Here is a 12,402-nt window from a genome sequence, read left to right as displayed (position 1 = left end):
TTATATTCCAAAATTAAGCACAGATGGTAATTTCCAGCAGTTTTAAAAATTTGTCAATTATTTAATTTAGCATCACTTAAGCATCTGCAAAGAGAGGAGGCTGCGATGGCAAGGAAACTGAATAAGCATTGATTGCTAGTCTGAATTACATTTTAAAAGTTTTTTGCTGCAAATCTCTGATTTCACAGTTTATTTTTACCAAATTAGATTATCATATCTCATTATCAAGGCTGGAGTGTAGCAACGAATGGGTGGAACTCGCTCAGCTATCCCACATTTCCTGTCAGAGCAGTGTATAAAGCTGTTACTGATTGTTACTCAGAGGAAAATTCTAATGCCAGTGCACAGAGCAACATGCTTAAATAATGCATGGGCAAGGGGAAGGGAAGCCAGGATTTTATGGCTGAGGCAGTGGGATGGTGCTTTTGTTCAGAAAGAAGTCTATAGAAGTGTGAGCATAGAATGTTCTGAGGGAAGGATGGAACTAACCCAATAACTGGCCACAGGCTGTATCCCAAATGACATTTCAAAATTAATCTTTAAATAAACCACTCAAGCCATAATGTTTTGGGGTTTTTTTTTTGAGGGGGGGAGCAAAGGGTTTAGAGCTCCCTGCCTGAAAATTCAGTGGAAAATTTACTTCAAGGGGATTGGGTGATAGAAGAGGACAGAGAGTGAGGGGGGGGTGGTGCCTTAGAGACCCTGGGGTATCTTGCTTGAAGGATGAAGTTTTGGCATAGTAGACCTGTTAGTGAGGAATAAACATTGACCAATTAGCTGTGTTCCATCAGTATGACTTCGATCCTGCAATAATTAGAGACATATGTCTGCTGAATCCTAATCTTTTTAATTGTTGATAGAGCAGCATGCGATTTGCTAAAAATACTCTCGAGCATTCATTTCTGCAATAATGTTTGCTGCCAAATATGTTAGGCCAACAGGAGCGCTTGTCCAGTGATGGCTGTGCTGAATGGTTGAGTTTCTGAAGTAATGGACAAAGTTGAGAATGGTTACACAGCTGGCACAGCAGCTGCATTCAGTCCTTAGCTCAATTTGGCCTTAGATTTCCTTAAACCTCTCCTTAGTCTCTGCAATGACCAAAGTGGCCAGAATGTGCTTAAACTTTGCTCACTGCGAACCAAACATGCCGTTTTCAAAGGAGAGTCTTTTCTGTAGAGTCAACAACAACAGTGGCCAAATACAATATCGATTAAGTGACAAAAAGTTTAAATAATAATAATAACAAACCACAAAAGTAAAGGCAAAGCAGTAGAATGAGGTGAGCTGGCCAAAGACCAGGAGAAGTGAAAGCATACATTGGGCCACTACTGTTTCCAACAAAAGGACATATGGAAAATCCCACTATAAAACCAATAGTAATTACTTTGCAGTTAGGGAAAAAATAAATATGCCTGGGGTTGGAAGGAAGCCTGGTAACTGCAGTTCCTTTTTTCTCCTAAGAGTATATTATTTACATTTTCTTTGAGATTGGGTCATGAAGGTGTCAGGGAGGGCTTTTTTATATTAAGAAGTGTTCTGTGAATAAATGAGTCTGGCAAGGAAGAGTTCGGGTTACAAAGCAGGCAGAAAACTGGTCACAGAGACAGTTATCCTCTTCCATCATAAATGTCTTTTCAGCATCTGATATGGTACAGGGTGCAGCGGGGGTTATCCAAGAACTAAGACATATTATGGTCCTTGCCTTCAAGGGACTCATAGTCTAACCCAATGGATACCAACAGTAGGTTATAGGTGCTAAAGCATATAGGCTGTTTTAGGAAAAGGGAAGTAGTGATCCAGCACTTGGTCCTGGTGTGAACACATTCTGGGCACCTTTTAAGAAGGTCACTGAGAAACTCAGCAGTGTCCAGAGGAAGGTGACTGCAATTATAAAGAGACATCATTGTGACAATGGAAAATTGAATGAAGAAAATGGTGCTGTTTCGCCTGAACAATGGAAAACTCATGTTGCTGGGTCATCTGTTGTTGAAGTGAAAGAATTAAGAGCAGAGAGTATAAGAGGCAGAGAGGCAGATTTCACCTCAGGGTAAGGGAAAACTTCCTAATAATTAGAGTCATCTAGAATGGGCAGTGTAGACATCACTCAAGGTCTTCAAATATGGGCTTGGAAGGTAAATGTTGGGTATGGGGTAGTTGAACTAAGTGGCCTGCGGAAGTCCTTCCAACTTGGTGATTATGATTTTATTTGGGTAAAACTAATGAGTATATAAGAAACAAGTAATATATCTAAAAACTGGATATTTTATCAAATTATTTAAGCTGTAGTGATTCAAAGAAAACATGAAAAAAGTACAGGGTAATGAATAATCAAATGTTAAGAGATACGCTATGGAATATAAGTACAGAGTTCTAAGAAGGGTTGGATTAGGGGAAAAGGGGTGTAGGAAGTTGAATCTGAATTAGTCCTTAAAGCTACATAAGATATAGATACAGGAAAGTAGAAGGGAACAGATCTGGAGAACTGGAGAGGAAATTTACATGAGTCACAAGAACGTCAATTAATGTGCTGTTTATAGAATACTAAGGAGACTGGTCAGGCTGAAAACTTTGTTTCAGAGGATGGTGCTTTGACAAGATGGAGAAAAGTTATAGAAGACATTGAAAACTAGGTAGCAGACTTTACACTTAATTCAGTGGGCCCTGGGGAGTCGTTGAAACTTCCAGAGAAAGATAGTTACAAGATGAAAATGCTTGGAGCATGGGATTATAGACTTAAGACCTTAGAAATGGTCATCTAGTTCACTCCTTCATTTTAGAGATGAGGAAGCCGAGGGCCAGAGAAGTTAGTGATTTCCCCAGTAGCATTTGGAGAGGATTAAATTTGCAGATAGTGTTCCAGTTAAATTGAAGAGCAGAGATACTGGTATCAGAGGCACAAATTAGAAGACTGCCATAGTAATCCAGATGTGAGGTGACTAAGGTAGTTGTGGAGGGGATAGAAAGAAAAAAGAAAATATTAAACATTTTGAAAAATGACAGAGCATGGTAATAGACTATAAGGGATAAAGGTATAATTAGCGACCAGCATCTCTGTCCTGCCTCCTTGCTTAACCAATCCCCATTCCTCACCAAATAACAGCAACACAAAGTAGTCTTAGTTTGATTCAGAGCTTCCATAATTCTTATTTTTCTTTGTGACTTACCCCTTAACTCTTATGTTGAAGAGGTAGAAAATAAGGGGACATAGTAAAGTGATTATGTGTTTTCATGTATATTCCAGTGACTGAGCCATGAAAACTAAAGAAGGATAGCTCAGTTAAACATATATATATATATATATATATATATATATATACACACACACACACACACACTTTCAATTCTTGTTATTGACTCTTGGGTTATAGGCAATGGACTGAATACATGACCAAGTCTCAGAGTTGTAATGAATTTCAAGGACAAGAATCTTTTACACATTCCTTATAAGTAGTCATCTTGCTTCTGTTTGAACACCTCTACTATGGGGCAGCCTATTTTAATTTCGGTGGCTCTGATTACAGAATCATAGAGTTTAAAAGTTGGAAGGCACCGGGGCAGCTAGGTGGCTCAGTGGATAAAGCACCGGCCCTGGATTCGGGAGGACCTGAATTCAAATCTGACCTCAGATACTTGACACTTACTAGCTGTGTGGCCCTGGGCAAGTCACTTAACCCTCATTGCCCTGCAAAAATTAAAAAAAAAATTTAAAAGTTGGAAGGCACCTTGGGAGCCTTGTAGTCCCATCCACGTCTGAAAGAAATCCTTACTATAACATACCTGTCAACTGGCATTCCAATCTCAGCTTGAATATCTCCAATGAGAGGGCACCTACTTCCCAAGGTAGTGTGTTCCACTTTTGGACAGGTTTTTTTTTTCCAGGGCAATGGGGGTTAAGTGACTTGCCCAGGGTCACAGAGCTAGTACGTGTCAAGTCTCTGAATTCGGATTTGAACTCAGGTCTTCCTGAATCCAGAGCCGATGCTTTATCCACTGCGCCACCAAGCTGCCCCTGGACAGTTTTAATTGTTAGCAATTTATTCCTAATAGCAAGTCTAAATTTGCCTCTTTGTAGCTTCCACACATTGTTCTGGATTCTGTAACCTGGAGCTAAGGAGAACAGGCCTAATCATCCTTCCACACAGCAGCCCTTTAAATATTCCACGACAGTTGCAAATATTGCCATTGGGAAGCAAATATTCCCAGCTCCAACTTCTTTAAATAAAAGTAAAAGGGAGGGGAGTGACTTATTCCCAAAGAGCCCAAAGTTTTGGTAGGGCTTCCCCTCTCACCGTCACCGTACCATGAATGTACCAGTAGTACCTGTAGCTGCTTCCTCCCTCTCCCACTACTACAGTTCCAATTTGGAACCCTTTCCATTTGGCCACACCTGAATCAAAGTCCACTTGTGCCTTCCTGGTTGTGGCTCAAGTTTATAAAAAACTGTGGCATGGAAGAAAGGTAAAAAGAATTGCTGATATTTTTTAGAAAGCTAGATAATAGTTCTTTTCATAGAGGATAGAATAGACCCTTTGAGGAGAAATAAGGATAAGGATTTCGAAGTGTCCCTGGGAGAAGAATAGGTGAATAAATAAGGTTAATGACAATCTTCTAGGGGTATCAAAGTGGCCATATGTTGACCTGACATGAACAATAGGGATATATGCTGTTTTCTCAAGGCATATATCTGGGACACAACAGGGAGCAGCATCTTGAGACACATAAAACTTAACAACCAATACCCACTTTTCGCTTATATGGAAGAGGACCAATAATATTACTAGAAATAACCTAAGAAGCATTGGTACGGATTGTTAAATGATGAGAAACAGAAGATCTTGGAAACATGCAAGTGGTGTTTCCACTACTGCTACCAGCTAAAAGTAGAGGATTCAGAAAATTAAAAAAAAACACACCATAGATTTGAGGAATAAACACCTAGTTAAGAAAATGAGAATTTAATATGGGGATTGGATTTCTGGACCATGACTTAACATACAAGGGTATGGGACTTAGCTAGAGAAGGAACAAACCTCAGGAGGGCTAATAAAAATATATTTGCCTATGGACTTATGAATTTGATAAAGAGGAGCTTAAACTGAAAATGGACTAGGAGATTGTAAGGGAGGCAGTCTATGTACATTTACAGATATTAGAGAGAGTAGCAAGTATGATATAAGAAGGAAACTATCAAGGTAGAGAACCAATAAGTCATAAGAGATAAAATCCAAGATGAGGAGGAATAAGAAAACCCATAGCTTTAGATATCTATATACAAATCTGTAAAATATAAATAAAATATAAAATATAAATATAAATAAATAAACCAAAATAGAGATCATATGGAATAGAGGTAAATTTGATCTCACAGATTTTGTGGTATATAGTTAATGATTGGAACATAATTTATGGAAAGGGGAGTATACCTTACTTATTGTTTTTGTTTGTTTTTTGCGGGGCAATCGGGGTTAAGTGACTTGCCCAGTGTCACACAGCTAGTGTTAAGTGTCTGAGGCTGGATTTGAACTCAGGTCCTCCTGAATCCAGGGCCGGTGCTTTATCCACTGAGTATACCTTATTTAAAAGGAACAGATTGAATATAAGGGATGGCAGAGTGATGTTTTATATCAGAAATATGTAGCCCTGTGAATAACTCCACAAATACAGAGTGCAGTGGAAGTAGAAAAAGTTGGTAAGGATGTCAAAGAGCATTTTGGGAAAGATTAATAGATGAGTTTCTAGGCGTGATGTTGTCGTGCTGGTATATTATAGAACACCTGAAAAGAGGCTGATGTTTGAGAAAATAATAACAATACTTAGTTTTAAAATTTGCAAAGTACTTTACAAATTTTATCTCATTCAATCCTCACAACAAACTCAGGAAGTAGATGCTATTATTATTTAAAATTTAGAGATAAGAAAAATGCTGCCCAGTTAGAGGTTAAGTGATTTACCCAGGGTTACATAGCTCAGTAAGGATCTCCAGGTTCAACACCGTTAATTTCACCACCTAACTGCCTTATGCTGAAATATCACATACCTGGCATTTGGCAGTGAAGAGGGGCTTCGACTGTCTCCATGTCTGCTGGGACTTTCCACCAAAAGCATAGCAATTGATTAATTTTTGATTTGCCTTAATGACAAATTCATTCTTTTAAAAATGGAGGATGAGATGAGAGGAATTTCTTTTCTAGACCTGGTTCTGACCATCAAGGAGAGATGTTTGATGAAGAAGAAATAATCAGAAACTTGGGAGGAAGTGCATCTTAAAGCTTGGGATAAACCAGTAGGAGAATGCCAGATGTAATATGGCAGATACCTTTGATTTTTTGGGGGGGGTGGGGGGTGGGAAATAAATTATGAGTTCACTAAAAGCATATGTAGGGACTCGACCTAAAATCCTACAGAGGAAGTCAGCCTAAAGGGCGTGAGAAATTCCATTTGTTTGGTTGATAAAGCACTTTATATCCTGCCCCTTTCCTACCTTCACAGTCTTCTTATACCTTACTTGCCTTCACATAGACTGCAATCCAGCAACACTGGCCTTGCCACTACTTGCACAAGGCACTCCATCTCCTGATACCTGAAATTCCCTTCTCATCTCAGTCCCCAGACTTTTCTGGCTTCCTTATCCCCCTTAATATCAGTGCCTTCTCTCTAAGATTATCACCAATTTATCCTCTCTCTCTCTCTCTCTCTCTCTCTCTCTCTCTCTCTCTCTCAATATCTCTATCTATCTATCTATCTATCTATCTATCTATCTATCTATCTATCTATCTATCTATCTATCTATCATCTATCTATCTATCTATCTATCTATCTATCTATCTATCTATCTATCTATCTATCTATCTATCTATCTATCTATCTATATCTTGTTTGTACATAGCTGCCTGCATGTTGTCTTCCCCATTCGACTATAAACTCCCTGAGAGAGGGAACTGTTTTTTGCTTTCTTTGTATATCAGCAGAGCTTAGCACAGTGCCTCACACATGTTAGGAGCCTGGTAAATGCTTTGTTGACTTATTGATGTTTGGTGACTCAAGAATTGTGGAACTGTAGTAATAAATATCAGTGAATTAGGGGAATGTATTTCTTTTGAGTCACATATAGTTCTATAAAGTCATGTAGGTACATACATTAGTAAATTTTAAAAGTTAGAAAGAATTGCATTTGCAAAATGATGTTGGGATCTGAACTTCCTGTTATATGATTTGGAAAACCATGATGACTAGGTCTAGAGAAATAGGCATTAAACCTACATATTTCACTTGAATACCAAGTTTTAGTTAAACGTCACTTGCTAAAGGGAATAGGACACATCTTGAACTACTTTTGCATCAGGAAAACAAGAAAGCAGAAGCTGTCTTATACATGCAAATAGCTTCATTCCTAAATTAAACCCCAATCCAAATTTTAATCATTTCAAGGGAGATTAGAGAAGGTGGGACATGCTTCAGTTGCTATGCTATTGTCACCCAGTCACGCTATTGCATCTGGAATGGCCTGGAAAACTATTTCAAAATTATTGTTCAGGCCTAGCATCACAGCAATCAATTTCTGAAATAATAAGAGTGTGAATTAAGAGTCCTTAATCAATACTCTTCACACGGGTCATAATCTTAATTATGTAGGCATCATGATAGTACAAGTATGCTGGGTTTAGAGTCAGAGAACCTTGGATGGAATCCTACTTGTGCCACCTATCGTACCAGCTATGTGACCTTGCTTGGGCAAGTCTCTTAACTCTTCTGAGACTCTATTCTCATCTGTAAAATGGGAGAATGAGGAGGTATCCTCTAATTTCCCTTCTTCATCTCAGTCTATAATCCTATGAAAGAAGCATTTGTGTCAAGGTTTCTATGCCATCCATGGAGAATTCTGAATTTCTTTCAATACTGTAGTGCTTTCAGAAAATCCCAAATGGGAACTTCATACTATGAATGAACCATATGGGGCTGTAATCAGCTAGGTTCCTGGCAGAGTAGAGGATTTAGAGCTCTAAGATACCGTAGAGGTGCTCCATTTCAATCCCCTTATCATACAGAAGAGAAAACAGGCTCAGGGTGAATCAACTCCTCTGTGGCATGCAGGCAACTAGGGGCACAACAAGAGCGAGAACCCAAGCACCCTGACTTCAAATTCAGTGTTCTTTCCATTAGCACTTGCTGTTTATATAATGTCATAGGCTATGGAAGCTTCATATTTTTGACACATAAGATTATTTCCTTCTTTTCCATCCATTATTTTTCAAATAAGGGAAAAATAGGAGAAAAAGAACTGCTGGTGAGAAAGGACCATGAATTAATTTCTACCCCTCAAAGGTAAGTGAGATCCAGGGGCCATGTGAACAAGGAACTGGAATGTGCCATTCCAGTAGCCATGATCTAGAATTTCATGGCTATAATTACAAGGACTTAGGAGAGAAAACTAGAAAGGACATCAGAAACCATATAATTATAATACCCTTGTTTTATAGGTGAAAAAACTAAGGCCAAGAAAGGTGAAATTATTTGCCTAAAGTGATCCAGACCTAGGTCTGAACCCAGTCAGGGCTCCTAACTACAAATCCATTGTAGTCTTTCCATGGTCCCATGATACCTCTCTTCCCTAAAATCCCAGACTCCCTTATCAGTGCCTTCCCAATTTATGTAATCTCATTTGTACATAATTGTTTACATCTTATGTCCCAATCAATTTGCGAGGAACTTTTTTTTTTGCCTTAAAAAAATCTCCACAAGGAGAACATTGTACACAGTAACAGCAACATTGTGTGATGATCAACTGTGATAGATTTAGCTCTTTCTAAGTAATACAATGATCCAAGACAGTTCCAAAGAACTCATGATGGAAAATACTCTCCACATCCAGGAAAAAGAACTGTGGATTCTGAATGCAGATTGAAACATACTGTTTCTACTTTTTTTATTTTTGTTTTTTGAGGTTTTCCCCTTTTGTTCTGATTCTTCTTTGACAACATGACTAATGCAGAAATATGTTTAATGTGATTATATATATATATATATATATACACACACACATAAAACCTATTTCAGATTGCTTTCTGTCTTGGAGAGGGGGAGGGAAGGGAAGGGAAGGAGGGAAAAAATTTGGAACTAAAAATCTTATGAAAACAAATGTTGAAAACTATCTTTACATGTAACTCGAAAATAATAAAATACTTTTATGATTAAAAAATCTCCAGTATTTAGCATAATGACTGACATATAGTAAATGCTTAATAAATGCTAAAACTAGATTATAGACTCTGAAGTATTCATCTGGATCAGAAGTTCTTAATCTGGAGTTCATGAACTTAGTTAAAAAATATTCTGATGACTGTATTTCAATGCAATTGACTTCTTTGTAATCCTGTTATCTTATTTTATGCATTTAATAACATTATTCTGAGAAGGTTTCCATAGGCTTCACAAAACTATAAGAAAGTGCTATAGGACACGCAAAAAAGTTGAGGAATCCCTACATGGAGAAGCTCTTTTAAACTGAAGGCTATACGGAAGTTCAGAAGATGCACAGGGAGATGATAGTCAAGTTCTTTATTATTCCCCCAAAATGGCACAACAAAAATGGCAACTTTAAGGCCTGATAAACCATATTTCTTATCAAGACTGTCCATTAGTGGCAAAACCAAACCAAAACAAACAACTAAGGGGCAGCCAGGTGGCACAGTGGATAGAGCACCAGCCCTGGAGTCAGGAGGACCTGAGTTCAAATCCGGCCTCAGACTCTTGACACTTACTAGCTGTGTGACCCTGGGCAAGTTAGTTAACCCTCGTTGCCCCACAAAAATAAAATAAAATAAAAAGTGTTAAAAATATATATAACCTATATCAAATTGTTTGCTGGCCTAGAGAGGGGGAAGGGAAGGGAGGGTGGGAGAAAAATTTGGAACTCAAAAAATATCTTTGCATGTAATTGAGAAAAATTTAAAATTTAAAAAATTTAAAAGTCAGTTAATCCTATGAAAAAATTCAAAGATTCAGCTTAGGTTTAAGACCAAGAAAAGTTGATTTTTCTAAGAAATAACTTCCACATGAGGAAAAAAAACAACATTAAGTCATGTGACATTTCTATTTGTTGCAGTCCCATTGATTTATAGCTATTAAAAATATATATCTATCATTGTTGAGGAAAATCTTGAATCTTTCCAGCAAGTGGTGAAAATAATTAAAAATAGATAGAACTGCTCTTTTTGACCTGAGACTCCAAGTTGGTGAGGGCGCCTTGTTCTGACTCTTCTATCCTAGGTATGTAGGGATTCTGAACTTTCTGAATTCCATGTGTTCTCTCTTTACTAATATCTAATATACTTTAATAAATTCTTAATGCCCCCCACAAAAATAGATAGAACTTTTCATTGAGAATAATAGGACACATTTACATTGTGGGAAGAATGGTAGCTGTTTGGAGTCAATGTTATAAGTATGAACACTAGAGCTTATGTTTTAAAAACTATGAAACACTTGGAAAAGACTTCAGATTTTTAGATGTTTCTATGTTTCTTTTCCACTCCTTTCTCTAAAACTTTTTTGAGACTATAGCCTGAAAGTAAACCTATTATTAATACTGATAAAATATTAAACTAACTCATTTGACAGACTTGGTTCCTGGCCTACTCTTAGCTCTTACAGAATCACATAAGTCACAGACACATAATTTTAGTTTTGAAAGGAACCTCAGTGTACACCAAATTAAATCTTATAATACACTTTTATAATTCCGTGATTATAATACTGTTGCTACATATTTAGGAGTTTTTCCCATTTGTCCCTTTAGATTATAAACATCTTAGGATCAACAAACACTTATGATCAATAAAATCTTTCTGAAACACATTATGCCCTGCCACGTGCAACCTATTATTTTGGGGTTACTGACCATAGAGTTAGGTCCAGGAGGCAGGAAAATTGATTTTGAGACAAGTCTTCTCACTGTCCTGCTGTTTTACTTAAACTGTAGTTAATGTTTTTGACTTCTCTCATGGGACTCATCAATGATGGCAAAGTATATTGGAAATAATGAAGTGCTTAATAGTTGTCCTGATCATATGTGTGATGTAAGCTTCCTTGTCTAAGACCTATTGCTCACCCTGTGATCAAACCTACTAATATTTGTAGCATGAAAATGTGCTATTATTCATTATTTTTATTACTCCATTTACCCTATCTGATGGAACCACTCACTATTGCTTCTGCTTTAATCTGGGACTGCTACTCTTTCTGCTTTCACAATCATTCAACTACTAAGATTATGCAGGAAAATTTGTGGGTTCCTTATCACTTGTCCTCAACACCTGTGTTCACATATTATGCCTTTCTTTTGTCTTGTAGCATCTTAGGGACAGCATCTGCTAAGAGCCAAACTTCTCCCATTGAGATTGTGCCCATGACTGTGGCCCAGGTGGTCAGATGCTTGATTGTACCTCTGGTTATTTATTACACTGTTTTAGCTGAATTCATTGTAGAAGCTTATATGGTTCATCTGATCGATTCTAATCATTTTGGTTATAATATAAAGCAATCTATTTGGAATAAAGACCAAATTAAGCTCATGGAGAATTTGTATGCTTTGAGAGGGAAAAGAAAGACAATACAATCATTAAACTTTTTTTTTTTCTTTCTAAAGAAGCTACTGTCTGCGCTTATATTAGGATATGAGTAGGATTTATATCCTAGTCATGTTTTTAGGGAGTCTAGAAACTTCGAAAGCAAAACTTTACCCTTATTGCCCACTCTTAAGATTGAAGGTTACAAAACTTTTAAAATACCTTCTTGATTCCAGGAGCAAAAATTATTAAAAGTTGTGGCACTTCAATTGCTGTGTGATTTTCTAGAATAACTGTGAGTGGCCTATGAAAACAGCACCTGTGAACTAATATGCCCATGTATTTAAGACCATGACTGGGGAAAGGTTATTTCCTTTCAAATCTATCCCTGATTTCAATAATTTCTTAATCATTTCATCCTAAAGATTAATGGCTGGGCTTATTTAAAACTTGTTCAGAAACCTATCTGAGAGATATGGGATGTTGTAGACTGTTTGGGTAGAGTTAAACTAGAAGGAGTTTTCTTTTTGTTATCTCATTTTGAAGAGAAAGGATTTTTATTGTAATATGGTTTGCTGTTACCTACTTGTGGAGATTCCATGGGTTTTTGTTCTGTTAGACAGAAGAAAAAATATAAAGCCCAAAGGATAAACTTGATTTTTGGGCAAAAGAAAAAGAACTAGAAACCAGGGGTGCTTTCAAAATGGGTTTCTAGGGGCAGCTAGGTGGCACAGTGGATAAAGCACCAGCCCTGGATTCAGGAGAACCTGAGTTCAAATCTGGCCTCAGACACTTGACACTTACTAGCTGTGTGACCTTAGGCAAGTCACTTAACCCT

General features: G+C 37.4%; 1 protein-coding gene across 7 annotated transcripts in view; it reads left to right on the top strand.

Annotated features, from left to right (window-relative positions):
- The window catches only part of RAPGEF4 (Rap guanine nucleotide exchange factor 4), a 355,797-nt gene that overhangs the window by 126,233 nt on the left and 217,162 nt on the right, over positions 1–12,402 (top strand). The window lies entirely within an intron of this gene.

Source organism: Dromiciops gliroides, chromosome 3 (genome assembly GCF_019393635.1).
Source record: "Dromiciops gliroides isolate mDroGli1 chromosome 3, mDroGli1.pri, whole genome shotgun sequence".
NCBI classification, from domain to species: Eukaryota; Metazoa; Chordata; class Mammalia; order Microbiotheria; family Microbiotheriidae; genus Dromiciops; species Dromiciops gliroides.
Note: the sequence above shows the minus strand (reverse complement) of the source record. Positions and strands in the feature narration are given on the sequence as shown.